This window comes from Oenanthe melanoleuca, chromosome 2, assembly GCF_029582105.1.
Source record: "Oenanthe melanoleuca isolate GR-GAL-2019-014 chromosome 2, OMel1.0, whole genome shotgun sequence".
NCBI lineage: Eukaryota > Metazoa > Chordata > Aves > Passeriformes > Muscicapidae > Oenanthe > Oenanthe melanoleuca.
The window spans coordinates 92,880,148-92,895,763 of NC_079335.1; positions in this window are offsets into that span (position 1 = coordinate 92,880,148).

Genomic DNA, 15,616 nt, shown 5'->3' on the forward strand with positions numbered 1-15,616 from the left:
AGGAAAAGAGTGGAGGCCAAGCCAGAGGACTTCATCTCTTTGTATGCAAGATATTTAAAAATCAGCCAACAAAAATGTGGTGATTTGGAGATGAATCCACATCACCAAACCCTGCCTGTGTGTTCTGAGTTGTCCCTAGGATTGCTAGGCATCTCTTTGCCTCAGAAAGACATGAGAATGTAAATATTCTAATTAAAACACTTTTACTCTCCACTGCCCAAAGCTTCAGTATTAATAAATTAGTATTAAAGTTTTTTTGCCCAGATACCTTTGGAAAGAATCAAGTGACATTAGCCTACATCAGTCTCTGGATAATTTTACAGGCTGAAGAATGTGTTTCAGATTAATATTTGTCCCTTGTGTTCTGCTGATCACATCTGGATGTGCCCTGTAGGTTCCAACTCTACAATTCTTAAACAATGGATTCACTTGAAGTGAAGATATCAACAATAATAAACTGTGGATGCAATTTAAACATGGGCAATAGTATAAAACTAATAGTGTTTATGTTTTCATGTAAAATTTAATGGTTCTTCCAGGGAGACTGAACCTGGTATTTTTGTAGCTAATATCTATTTCACTCCTGAGAGACTTTAATATGGCTAAGCATATGTCAAAAATAAAACATACTAGAATTAGACTGAAAGAAAAAAAAGGCTCATTAAAATCTCAGTTAGGGCTTCTCACTACCTTAAGTCACTGAAGTGAAATTTTACATAATGTAGAAACAGATTTTTCTAAAAGAAGCTGATGTGCTATTTCACAGTCTATTGAGCCTCTACTATTCATTGTAACCTTTTAATAAGCTGTAAATCTCATTGGAATAATTTCAATACATAATTTTCTCTTTTAAATTTAGAGGGGAGACTGACTTGCATCATACATTTTTCAATTTCAATTTTACTAAATTAAGTTATATGAAAATCAAAAATAGGATACAGTTCTTCTTTTGCTCACCAAAGCACAGCCATGCTCTGAAAAACAAAGGTTCTCCTAACAAACTGTGTTTCCCCATATAGTCCCATGTTTTCACAAATCCAGTGTTCAATATTCATATCAATCTGATTTTTTTCAGTGTTTTCAGAATAACATCTCAGGTTCTCTAGGTGCTTTCATACTTTCTTTTTCCTTTTTTTTTCTTTTTTTCTTTTTCTTTTTCTTTTTCTTTTTCTTTTTCTTTTTCTTTTTCTTTTTCTTTTTCTTTTTCTTTTTCTTTTTCTTTTTCTTTTTCTTTTTCTTTTTCTTTTTCTTTTTCTTTTTCTTTCTTTTTCTTTTTCTTTTTCTTTTTCTTTTTCTTTTTCTTTTTCTTTTTCTTTTTCTTTTTTTTTCTTTTTCTTTTTCTTTTTCTTTTTCTTTTTCTTTTTCTTTTTCTTTTTCTTTTTCTTTTTCTTTTTCTTTTTCCTTTTTTCTTTCTTTTTCTTTTTCTTTTTCTTTTTCTTTTTCTTTTTCTTTTTCTTTTTCTTTTTCTTTTTCTTTTTCTTTTTCTTTTTCTTTTTCTTTTTCTTTCTTTTCTTTTTTTTCCCCCTTGATGTCTATGTTTTTTGAGATGAGCTTTATTCCTATGCTCATTTATATTTACTTGGGTGTGTGGAGATTTTCCACTACTTGGACTGCCTTAGATTTACCCATTCATTCAGTATAAATTATATTATTGATTTTGTAGCCTTATTTAATTGAATGTATTCCTTGTCAATGAAGGTAAAGACTTAGTGATTTAGTGTTAGGCCAGCTTACATCACACCTTTGCATTTCATGTTACCATCTCTGAAAAGGTAATGCTGGAACCATACTTTGCTGTACAAATCTGCTAGCTTTCTGGAGTTATTTGAAAAGAATTCATTTTAATTTTTGTAGTATAATGGGGAAAAGCAAGCAGTTCAGTGCTGCTGGTGTCACTTCTATCTCTCAAAGCTTTCTTACTAAGCAAATGAAAGCCTCAGTCTCATTCCTTTGGTCACAGGTACACCTTGAAACCTTTCTGGTTCTCCACCACTTGTGAATTTTAGTTCAAATGCACAAACCAAAGCACATTGCTGCTCTTTTGCCACCAGCAACAGGCTGAAAAAGGATTTGTTCTCTGCCTGTAGGATGGTTGCCCCAGTGAAGCAACATGATGTAACTGGTTTCTAGGTGCTTGCAGATATCCTTTCTAATGGAAATGCTTCATGTTCAATTATTAATGGAGGAGCACAGGAAAATGCCAGAGGAAACCTACCAGTTTTTCAGCTTTCTTGATATTTCTTACATGACCTTGTATACAATCTTCTGTTTCTGATGATCTATATCCCCTTAAAATAAGGGCTTTAAAAAGAAAAGTTCTCAAATAACTTGTAACCTTATCTAACCTTTAGAAAATCAAGCACAGTGAAGGAAGACATTTGACCAAAGGGCTTTTAAAGTTTAGAGGAAGGCTGAAGCTGCCAGTCAGTGTTTTTTTCTGAAATCTGAAACAGTGTTCTTTTAGTGCTCTCATGCAATTATCATGGCTGAACCAGGCAGAATTTCTTTACATAGATGACATGATATGTACATAGCAATATGATATTGTGCTGTGTGTTCAGTGCATGCAGCTCTTGGAAAAGATACTGCTTGTACTTTCTATAACACGTGAAACATCACTATTTCAAGCTTTAGTATTTGCATATAAACTTTGTGGGAGATAGGCTCTTTAATATGAATAAAATGCAAAATTATAAACCAAATTTTAAAATTGGGAGAGAGGACAATTTAGAGAGACACCAAATTTCTGATAAAGCTTGTATATACATTTGTGCATCTTTAATGAACTAAGAAAAAAACATATAAAAAGATAATGGTGGTGTCATACATTCTTTTATTTTTCAATAATGGATTCCCTAAAAACTGAAGTGAAACCATTATATTCATGTCTACAATTATCTTTGAAATTAAAAACTAAAACAATCAGAATATCTTGACTGGTAAAACAGATGTGGGAAAAGCTGTAGGTGAACTTTAGTATATGAAAGATGGAATATTACACTTTGGATCATCCTTGTGCCATCTTACCCTTTTTTAGTTATATATGTTTGGGAGTAATAATTTGGTCTAACTGGAAATTTCAATATAGCTACTTCCAGTTTCCATAACTTCAATTAATTTTCTCATATAACTATTTCCCAGCTTTAAGAACTGCAGTAACCCCATGGGAATGGATCCTGTAAGTTTAGTGTGTGGTTAAATTTACAGAGGATCAAAATTGCACTTACACAATAACTCATTTATAAATTTAAATGGAGCATTCAGAATGCAAAAGGAAGCAATGTGGAACACAGCATCTCTTATTGATATGTTAGTAATTAATCTCTCATTAATGTCTCTCATATGTTTTTGAGGCTGAAAAACCATCTGTGGTATTATTCTATATTTTGATCAGAAAATTAAAATATATGTAAATAAAATAATAAAATAAATGTAAATAACAAAATATATATGTAAATTATAAAATATATATAAAATCATGAAAACCTTTAATATTATTGCCCAAACTGATGTATATAAACTGTTGAGACAAAAGAATAATTATTTGCAAGACAGGCTTTTAAGTTACTGAAAACTGAGATGAGCTGAATCCAAATATGTTTCATTGCACTTTAAAGTGCAGAGAAGCATCACTGTGAACAGAACTAAGTTGTCTTATTTTTTCCATATAGTTATAACTGAAAATGTGATTTTATTGATTTGTAAATTAGGACCTCCATTAATCATTTGTGGTTTGTTATACATACAAGCTATATCTGTTCTTTCACCTGACACAGAATGAAGATCCCTGTCATATGCAATTCCTGTATGTGGAAGACAAATGCTCCATTACCTTTCCTCAGTGGAGTGCATGTTTGCAATGTTTAATATAGTAAAATTTTATTTTCCCCAAGAGTTATTCAATAACCCACAGCTAAATCTTTTCCCATTCTTCACTGTTAACAGGTTGAAATCCCAAAGTATTTATTATTTTTTTGTTGAGGTTTTACTTTTTTTCCCAGAAGAAGCCACACCTGTGAATGCCAAGTGAACTGATGTTAACTGAGGTAAGAGCTGAGATTCTTATCAATGCAGGCACAAGGAGCTGACAGGAACCTACAGCCCAGTTCTGGTTAGAGATTGGTAACTGCAGCAGAGCTTTAATCAAGAAGGATCCATAGAACATCTCATCTTCTTATCCTCACGTAATGCAGCTGCAGAATGCCTAAAATCAAGCAGAAAAAAAGAACAGCAACCCTTGAAATGTGCCAAGGAATAAAAGAGGAAGGTCAGATTTCAATAGAATAGCAAATCTTAAGGAAATTGGAGACTCTGGGTACCAAATGTGGTCAGTGCTGGGATCGTGAACCTGATTTATCAACTAAGCCTTAATGGATCGACCATCTTAAATCTATTCTTTCTCTGTGAATCATCTCTACAGAAAGGTCCCTTCACACCCCCAAAATTCTCAAAATTATACAGAATTATACATTGAAAGGAGATTGTAAGGAGGAATCCTTTATGAATGCTGCAGGAAACTGAAAAGCACAGGATTAACATAGTCCAAATATGGTGCAAATGAGCAGTTTTTTCTTGGATCTCCTGGGCAATACCAAGATAAAGAGCAAATGTTTTAAAAGGAGAAAGCAAGTCCTATATTTGATACAGATGTACTAAAAAGCAGTCTTATATGATTCAGAAGAATATTACTGGAACCACACTCTTTCCAAAATGTTTTGTTGAAAGTTCATTAAATTCTTACATTTGAAGTGAAACCTTTGGTGATGCTGAAAATTTGTTGCCCCTTGGAATGTGCTCCTGTATAAAATGATTACTTGAGAATATTTTTGCCTCTAAAGTCATCAAATGAGTCAATCCTTCTGAGGCTGAGCTATATTAGAGGGCTTTTTGGACCCAATATTTAGCACCATTGATTGAAAATTATCTTGGAGGCATATTCTATATCAATGTGTATTTTCCTCCTGCAAGCAGATTTATTCTGGTGTCTATGTTAATAATTCTCTGAGGCAAATCTCTCAGGACATGTCATGCAAAACATAGTGCTTAAGATTCTTTTTCATCTCTGTATTCTCTGCACACCTTGTCTAAAAATAGATACATTAAGAAGTCCTAGAAGAAATGGGAGAATTTCCATTGCTTTTCCCGAAGGCTGAGATTAAAAATGTTTCCTTTTATATTGTTCCATCCAATGGCAGGAAGTAAGATATTTTCCTCTGCTGTCTGTGGAACTATTCCTGTGAATATTTATTTCAATAAAATTTGTAATTCTACTTTCTGTTCACAAGAATTTCCCCAAGATATTTCAAAGATTGTTTGGGTTTTTATTTTTTTTTAGAAAAATTGGCAGAACACAAACACTTTTTAATAATAGATCTGTTTCAGACCAGCAGTGTTTTTCTGCTATTCTGAAAATGTTTCTGTAACAGACAACTTTGCAGATGTCAGCTGTTAATATGTTAACTTCATCAGGTCTGTTTTTTTGCTACTAGTATAGACTTCAAGTTCCTAGCTAAATCACTGCTTGTATTCTAATATAATCACATAAATGTTATAAAGTGTTTTGTTGTTTGGGTTTTTACCTTTTTAAAAAATATTATTTCAGTTATGTTTCATTTTTAATAACTTGACTCTCAGGCATGAAAATATTAAATGAATTTTTGAATATTTTTCTATGAATATTTAGATTCTGATATTTATTGTATGAAACACTATTCTGCACAAGCTTGGTACATTCCACAGTGTATTCTATATTCTCCCTTTCCCTGTACTATTCAAGTTGATCTATTAGATTAAGCAACACTCCATTGGGGTGTGCTGAAAGTGCTTAGAAAAGCTTAGCTGGCTCTGTGTCCACAAGATGTCAGTGTGGATTCTTAATTCACTTCTACTCTTACTCTCTGTCTTATATTGCTGAAAAAAATCATGACAAACTCTGGCAACCCCTCAGTAGACATTTCCTTTGAAGCTGGAAGGGGTATTCATCCCATAAAAATCCCATTATTGGCCTGGGTCTGATCTCTGCTGTCTAAAGGGATCAGACTGGTGTTTCTAATCTTTCCTTGGAGGAGAAGTACTAAACTTTGGATGTGTGTATTGAGCTCAGAGACCAGTGAAACTAGTCTGACAGCTGACACCAGCAGGGCTGGTGGGATTGAGAAGCAGAAGGCATTGCTGAGTTCTGGAGCAGAAAGGAGGTGCCAGTGGCATTGGGCTGTGACAGCTTGCTAAAATTGCTCAGACACAAGGCTTGCTAGGCTGGTGCTTAATGATTTAATTTATTTTTTTTTTTAACATGATTTAATATTTCTGCATTGGCTTGAATTGCATCTAGGTGCTGGCACAGAGTTGTTTTTAACTGGTTATCTCAGCCTAAGGAGCACTGTTCAGCAATAGGTGCTGCATATTCATCTCCTTCTGTTTAAAGCCTGTTAAGCTTGGTGATTTTAGTTCAGGTTGTTTACTCTGTCTTGCTATTTATACATCCCTGTAGCGAGGGGAAAAGCTAGCAGAATTTGGTAAGCTTTCAATGCCCGAATAGCTGCTGCTTAAATCCCACTGAATTTCATCTGAGTTGCCAGCTTTTGCTGAGGAGAATTCGATTGACCTTAATACTACGGATATGTAGCACGTAAGAGGCATTTAATCAACTCTCACACACCACTGCTTTGAAAGCCTGCTTGAAAACTCTGAAGACATCCTGATAAACATTTTATTAGAATACATTTTATTAGAATACATTTTTAATCAATAGTTTATTTCATGCAGCTACGTACTGGAGCTATTTGCATTTTTTTTCTTTAGATAAATGAATTAAAGTGAACTGTAGTTAGTAGACTACTTTATAAATAATATTTTCTAGGTGAGGCTTGGAGAAAAACAATGGTTTTGAACCAAAATTAAGACACATCTACAGAAAACATTTTCTAGCCCTATGCATAAAAAGAATGCGATTGATGTGCCTTGTACGGCAGAATTTTGTTTTATTTACAATATGTTTCTCAAGGTAAGGGAAACAGCAGGGAATTCACATCTATCAAAGCCAAAGCTCTTTTTTTTAGGCAATTAAAAAGAAGTTTAAAAATGTGTCATTTGCCTATCATAAGGAAGATCACTTTTTTCTTATTTTTCAGTGAGAAAATACATTTTAAAACTTTAAAACTTTCAGGTTGCAAATGTAAATATATATATTGATTGTGTTTCATAGGACACATTCTTGTACTGTTGCATGGCATCCAGAAGAACTGACATATTAATCTGATTTTTTTCTACATAATTGCATTTCTGGTTATCTTTAAATGTAGTTTTGGTGTGAGAATTGTGAGAATGTGAAGAAACACTGTATCCTTCCCTTGTTTATCACACCTTGAAAAGCTACAATGTTATTTCAAATAAGATGAAGAAGTATTTGATCTCACATATTTGGGGTGGGGAGGGAGAAATTCTTTTTTAATGTTAAGTTAGTATATTACTCTTCAGAATTATAATTTGAGTCTTTGAAGTTTGGTGATTCTCCAGTTATTTGTTTTGCCCCTGGCATGTTTTCAATGTTTGGGTTACAGAAGCCTTCTGTCATATTCCCTTTAGCCAGGGACCCTAGCAGCAGGTAGGTAAGAGGCAAATATTGGGAACATATTCAAATATTCTTGCAGCTCCCAATAACACAAACTCAAAAAAAAAAACAAAAAAAAAAACCAAACCAAACCAAACCAAACCAAACCAAACCAAAACAAAACAAAACAAAAAAAAAAAACCAAAAAAAACCAAAAACAGAATTATCTGGCATTTTAACCTATGAAAGCATATTTTGTTTAATGGAAACCTTATAGAAAAAATGTCAAGTGTAGAATATAATTCTTGTCAGTACCACATGTTCTGCTTACCCAGCCTTTACTATAGATTCAGTCTTTGGTGCAGAACACATTTTTTGCAATTTGAAACAAGACATGATTTCCTGAGGATAACTTCTTGATGGCCCTTTATGACACAGGTAAGTTTGGTGTCTTTGGAAGGTGTTTGTACATCTCCTACCTTTGGCTCTTTGTCTCTAGGGTTTTTTAGTGTATGATAAAAAAATAGGAATCTCCCATCAGTAAAATCATTCTAATTTTCAGATGTAAAGAACAACAGCAGTTCAGAGAAACAGACTTCAGCTTCTACAGCAAATGGGAATAATATTTTAAGATGCTGCAACCAACAGTAGCCATTTGGATTACCATATATGTCAGCAGGAGCTAAAGGACTCAATAACTTTAACCTCATTAGAATACACTATGATAATGGTATGATAATTCAGTGAGATTAGGCTTTATTCCCGTTTAAAGGAATTGCTGAAGGCAGCTAATGCCTTGCTGGTCTTCAGGTCTGAGCTTACAGACCAGTAGTGGAAGAAGCTTTGAGGACCTTAAACAGGGCCAGAAAGACAACTAACACCTTTTGATAGGTATGGAAGTAAAAAAAAACCCCCAAAACTATTCTGATAAACCTCCCTATGCATGCAACCCTATTTTGTGATGGTGAAATGACCATGTTTGAGAATATTTTCCATCTGATCTCTTAAGGAAAGGAAGACAAGTCTTCAGTCACCCTCCTAATTCCCCCTAAAAATATGAATTCTTTGGGAAATTTTTTTAAAAAAACTGAAATATGTGAAAAGCACCACCAAGATAATTAAATACCTTAAAGCTCCACAAAAGCTGGGAGGAGAAAGATTAGAAACACTTCCTCTCTTGGAGAAAAAGGCAAGTATTACCTTACAGAAGGGCAGCACAGAGGGCAAAAGCAATTCAGGATCTTCCTGGAGATCATTGCTGCTAACTTTCCGAAACAAGTGACCAAGAAGTTGTGCAGGAGATGCTGTGATGGATCTTACTCTTACAAAATAAAGAACTGACTAGGGATTTGAAGCCTGAAGAAATCCTGGCTACAGAGACTATGAGTTCAGGAGTGAAGATCCACAGGTGATTTATCAAGGCAAAACCCAGAACCACAAACTTTGACTTCAAAAGAGAATACTTTGATCTGTTTAGAGACCTGCTTGTAAGTATGCCATGGGAGAAAATCCTGGAGGAAAAAACAAGTTTGATAAAGCTTGTAGGTTTTCAAGGATAGCCTCTAATAAGGTAAAGGTTGTCTAACCTCATGTGCAGGAGAATGGCAGAAGACCTGTGTATCTGAACAAGTAGCTCCTAACTGAACTCTGAAGAAGAACCACACAGGTTGAAGGTCCTTCAGGTAACTGTGCAGAGAGGAAATATAGAAACATGGTTCAAGTGTGAAGAAATAGGATAAGACAGGCAAAACACATCTAGAATTGAATCTGGAGGGGAACAGGATATACCACAGGATGGGCTTCTACAAGTACACAGATAGCAAAAAGCACACTAGGGAAAACATGATTTCTGTGCTGAACTCAATGGGAATCCTAGTGACAAAGTATATGGAGAAGACTGAGGGTCTCAAGGCACCTTTGCCTCATTCTCTGCCAGCAGGATTTATCTTCAGGAATACTTGGCACCTGCAACAATATGAAAGCTGGGTAAAGGAAAATTAATTTAGGGAAAATTTAAATTAACTGGAAGCTCAGGATCCATATATTATGTACTTATACTAATGAAGCATGCTGGTCAATGTCACTGTCATTTGTCTTTGAAATTCATGGCTATCAGGAAAGGTTTCTGAGGGCTTGAAGAGAGCAAATGTGACTACTATCTTGAAGAAGACCTAGGAGGATCTAAGGAACTAGAGATTGGTCAACCCCCTTGTTCTGAGGAAAGTGGTGGAGGAAATAAACCTAACAAACTTTTGCAAATTTATAAAGAACAAGAAGGTGATTTGGCATAGTCATTGTGGCTTTAGTGAAATGGTGCTTTGCCAACTCAAACATCTTTTATGAGGAAATGATTTCCTAGGTGGATGAGGGAAGAGGACTGGATATTGCTTACCCTGAATTTAGCAAGGCTTTTGGCACTGTATCCAAAACATACTCACAGACAAAGCATGAAGCATTGGCTAGGTGAATGAGCAGAGAAGTGGACAGAAAACTGGACTCAAATGATTGGCACAAGCTGTCTGGAGGCCAGTCAATAGCAGTGTACCCCAGGGCTGATTAAGGGGTTGATACTGCTTTAGCATTTTTATTAATGACCTGGTTGATGGGGGAGACAGCACCCTGAACAAGTTTATAAGTTTTCATCCTGGGGGGATGAATCAGGTGATGATATGCCAGTTGTGTTGCCAACCAGAGGAGCCACAGCAGGCTGGAGTAATGGTCCAATGGGAGCCTCATGAGTTGAAGAAGAGGCAAAGCAAAGTTCTGCATCTGAGACAGGATAATGCCAGGCAGTGCTGCACACTGGGCTGATGTGCTGCAGGGCAGCCTGACACAGAGGGCCCTGAGTGCCTCAGTGAATATCAGGTTCAACCTGCAGAATACCCTTGGAGCTGTGAAGGTCAGTGGCCTCTCAGGATATAAAATCTGTTGCTAGCAGGTCCAGGAGGACTATTCTTCCCCATTGCTGTTGAGATCACATCTAGAGCACTGTATCCAGTTCTGGGCTTACCCACACAAGAGATGCATGGACTGAATTGACTGAAGGGCCACGAAAATTACTGAACAACTGGAGTACCTGAAGTATGAGGAGAGACTGAGAGAGCTGGGACTGCTCATTCTGGAAATGAGAAGGCTCAAGGGGAATTTTATCAATGTGGATCAATATCTGGTGAGAGGGAGTAAAGGTGGAGACAGAGTCTTTCCAGTGGTATCCAGTGGGATGGGAAAGAGGTAATGTGCACAGTTTGAATTGCAAAAAATTCCATTTAAACCTAGGGGGAAAGTTTACTGTGTGATTTGTCAGGCACTGGAACATATGGTTCACAGAGTTATAGAATTCCCTGTGTGGATCTCATAGAGATTTTTAAAGAGAACTCATATCTGATTTAAGAAATAAATCCTGCTTAAGAACTAAGAATAATTTGCACTCAAGTTCATTGTTTAAGACAATGTCTTCTCTCTTTAGCAGACAATTCACCCACTACAAGTCTTCGGAGCTATTTTGATTGCATCAAGACTTCTTTTTTTTTAAGGTTGAGACATCTGGTCAGTTTCACTTTGAAATGAGTTTTAACAGTGATTTCAGTTTATTTTAGATGTGGAAGGCTTTGGAGAGGACTAACATTATGTTTGACATTTAAAAGTCAGATCTGTACTGTTTCTTAACCAAGTTATGGTGTGTAATATCCTCTGAATACATAAAGGCTGCAGGATCCAAGAAAACTTGTCTTTGCAGGGCTGCCTTTCTGCAGGTCGATTTTTGAATTACAGTAATGAAATTACATATGATTTTGTTACAGTGAAATTTTAGTACAATCTTATGGAGTTATACATGTCTTTTGGTGTCTTGCTCAGTTAGACAGTCGATGTTATGATGGAAATATGGTCTTATCTGATAGGACAGAGGAAGATGTTCTTGCCATTACAGGGCTGCCAGGAGATATAAGAAATTTATTTTTAATTCTGGTCGTTTTCTTAAGTTTCCTGTAAGATCATTGGAAAGTTGTTTTGGATGAAAATTTCTGTAAATAATGTCAAAGCTGAAGTTGTACCAACCACATCTAGATCATTTCCCCTGTTAATTGCTGTGACTTTTCTTCTCAAGCTGGGGTAGAAATTCTTTTGTACTCTTGTTTGTTTTCCTGAATATTCAGGTCATAAAATGTTTGGTCCATGAGTTGACAAGTAAAGCATGTTTTTATATTTGCACTCAATAGCACCACTGTAATTGTAATAGCAATAACCAAACAAAAAATTATCCTAAAAATGGACAAGGGCAGATTGGAATGACATATTCAGCATTACTACTCAGTTATATATCTTTCCTCTAATCTAATTATAAAGATTGTCTGCCTACACATTAAATGCATTAGTAAGGATTGAATTAATTTATTGAAAGGTGCAAAAGACTTCTGAAGCACTTCTACCTTGCTCTAAATGTCACAATAGCAACAGGAAAAAAAAATAAAAAAAGTTTCTCATTCAATCCATGTAGCTTTGGGACCCACTTAACAAAAGCCAATAAGCCTGTTGGGAGGGTTTATATGAATCAATACAAATGAAAACAAAATCCATAAAATATCCCTCAAGCAACTGCTTAATTCTTGTTATTCCCTATTGTCTGGGTCAGGAGTTTAATCAGGCTTCTCAGGAGACCACTACAGTATGTGTCTCTGAAAATCAGAGTGCCATTGACATTGTGTTATTGGAATGATAATATACCTGTTGCTGCTGCAAATGACTGTTTAATATCTGAAGACTGGTCTGGTTTCTGAGAGATCAATGAGAAGTAGTTTATCTTCTGTCATAGAGGAAATTATGATTATGCCTTAATCTTATTATACCTCTCAAGAAAAATCAGATGAAGCCTTATTATAGCAACAGAGTTACACAGTGATGGTGTAGTTTAAGGTTTTGTTGGCATTTCCATTTTAAATCATTTATCCCAAAGAAATAAAACCCAGCATTGGCTCTGAACTAAAGTGGTCTTATCACAATGGGAGTTTATTTCCAACTACAGCTACAATGAAAAAAATTTACTTTGTGTATGTTTACATTCAGCAGAATATAAGTTTACAAGAGACAGATATTTATATTTATGTTTCAGTTTATTAAAAATAGAAAAGTAAAAGCTCTATTTCTCTTTCTACAGGGGATGAGGAGAAGATATGTTCAGGGTAGCTGAACTCAGAACACCTTTGAGGAAAAAAAAAAAAGAGGGAAAAATAACAGGATAACATCAAGCTGCTGCTTGTCCCAAACATGATAATTCTCAGGGCCAATAAAAATACTAGACACTTGGAGTCATGAAAAAATGAAAAATAAAAAAAAGTCAAAATAATTTTACACCAAGTCAAATAAATCTGACATTTTCCAAAAACACTTGGCAATAATTTAAAAAGGTTTGTGGTTCAAAGAGTTATAGAATCAGGAAAATGGAATTCCTGAAAAGAGTGCTAGCTACAAATGTATTTTGTATCATGGATGGCTTTTAAATCAATAGAATTCAAGTTCATTGGTTTTTTTACAGTAACAGTCAAGTAATGAGGAAAACTAAGAAATATAACAATAACTGTATAACTAAAAGTCATTTGAACATCTGTTTACCTCACTAAGACAACAAAGACAATTCCAAATGGAATTATGCATTATTTTATTAATGCATGCATGTTTGGTTCACAATCCTCTTGGACAGTTCATGCATATTTTTAACTCCTCCTGACTGATAAAATTCAAGGGAAACTTAGAAGATATTTCAGGAGATTTGGTAGCAAAATGCCTAAATCTCATTAACTTTTAGGTCTTTTGGACATACTGACTCATTTGAGTGAAGATTGTAGTGTGGATGCTCTCTTAAACCTTTCAAAATTTTGAATGAGTTCTCCTAATCTGTAGTTTTTTGATAAAGATTTTGTGCAAAAAAAATTAATTTAGCATGATTTAAAAATAAACCCTAGAAATATAGGTCTAGAGGAACAGAGTGAGACCCTTTGTTCTGTTCTGTATCTCACTTGTGCATTTTCAGCTTTATCATTGACAAATCTGTAATTGTACTGTAAAAACTCCATCTTTTTTATCTTCTGACCTTTTTCCTATAGATTCTCAAGAATATGTTGTAGCATTGCCTTTTTTAGATATTCTACTTTAAAGAAATATGGACAACAGGGAGAGTAAGAGTGTTTTCATAATTATATTTTTAGTTCTTTTTGAAAATCTTATTGAAGAAGTGTATTAAAACTGATCTATATTTTATTTGGAGAGATTTAACACTAGTGCTACTCATCCTTGCTATCTTTGTTCATTGTTAAAATTTCATCAAAGCTTATAGCCCCTCAAAGACTAGAACACCAAGGACATATGGCTGACAATTTTGTTTCTCCTCCCACAGAATTTGCAATCTAAGTTGATCTGCTCTTACTTAGGCTGATGGATAAATCAGTCCATGACATCCACAGATCAGTACTGGCTTTGTGATCTGTGGCTGTGACACAGTAACACATATTAAAACAAAATCAGAATGAATCTGTGGGGTAATTAGTGCTGTAGATCTGACACCCACATTATGTGTACTTTAAAGATTTGACTTCAGATTAACTAAAATATGGCCTTAATGACTAAGCATGCCCTGTCATTGGCATGATAAGATGTGCTCTAGTTTAGTTTCATCTGGAATCAATTTAATTCACACTCTCTGGGCTTCCATTTTCATATGTAATAAAGCACAGCAAGGGGGAATTAGGTGATTTCCTTCTACAGTGCAGTCCCTATTCACACTAAAACACCATGCATTTTCTAGGGATATTCCTGTAATTTTGGACAATGAGCTGTCTGATATCCACTTATGCATCTAGACACCATTAATCTTGTATTTCAAATATACCATGGACATCACTTCTGTAAGAGCATGTAGATTCTGCATCTTCTTTCTACCTCCCTTCAAAGCCAGAATAAATAATATTATATTGTAAAAAATAAACTTCTTCCTGTACTTCTGACTTGCTCTGCCAAAACCCGCTGTGCTACAGATAAATCTGAGGACTCTACAGTGTGACAAAAAGTTAAGCACCTTCAAGAACCATAAAATTTTTTGTAATCCTTGTTAAAAGCCTAGGTAAATGAGCCATGCTGTGTATGAAAAAGGGAGACTATGCTAAAGAGAATGTATGTATGCACATGGTCAGACATTTATTTAAATTGTTTTGTCCTTTGTTTGCTGAGTCTTTAGGTATGCCTTGTACCAGCAGAGTAACAAATGAGGGAAGGTCATGGTAAGTAGACTATTCATCTAATTAAACATCTTCAATTATTTGGTGGGTTTGTTTGCATCTTGCAAGGGTGTTGTGTGTAATGTGCAAGGAGGTTTGAGGATTTCTTTATGGTGGCTTCCTGCCATGGATGCCTTGCCTTAGCACATGCCATGGTATCAGTGACAGGAGGGATACATTGTGGAGGGTACTTTCTTTCTTTCTTTCTTTCTTTCTTTCTTTCTTTCTTTCTTTCTTTCTTTCTTTCTTTCTTTCTTTCTTTCTTTCTTTCTTTCTTTCTTTCGCAGGTTTCTCAAGGGCTTTGGGACGCCTCAGTTATAAAAGCTGTTGCAGCTATGTGGCAAGAGCTCCAAGGTTATTCTAAAGGCCAGGTTAATATGGCTGTTATTTAGGTCACACACAATGAGGCCCTGCTGTTCACAAAAGAGAGACACAGAGCTGTGGCAGTGACTGTACCTTGGCACACGAGCTCCTGCCTGTCCTGCCCAGCTTGGCAGTGGTGCCATGCAGTGGGGCTCTGTGTCACCAGGTGCAAACACAGCTGGGGCTTTCAGATATCTGCCCATGCACAGGCTTAAGCTCTGCTCCTCTCAGAGAAGTTGCAGGCTGCACTCATCCTGGATGGACTCTGTGTGCCATTCCTGCCTGCCCCAGTCTGTTGTGTAGATGCTTCTCCCACATGAGTACATTTTCTAAGGAAGTGCCATCTGTTTTTCTCTCTGATTTTTTTCCCACTCTATTGAAACACCATTGAGAAAGGCAGATCTATCTTCTCTCTTTTGTTCAGCCCTGTTCTTTTGAA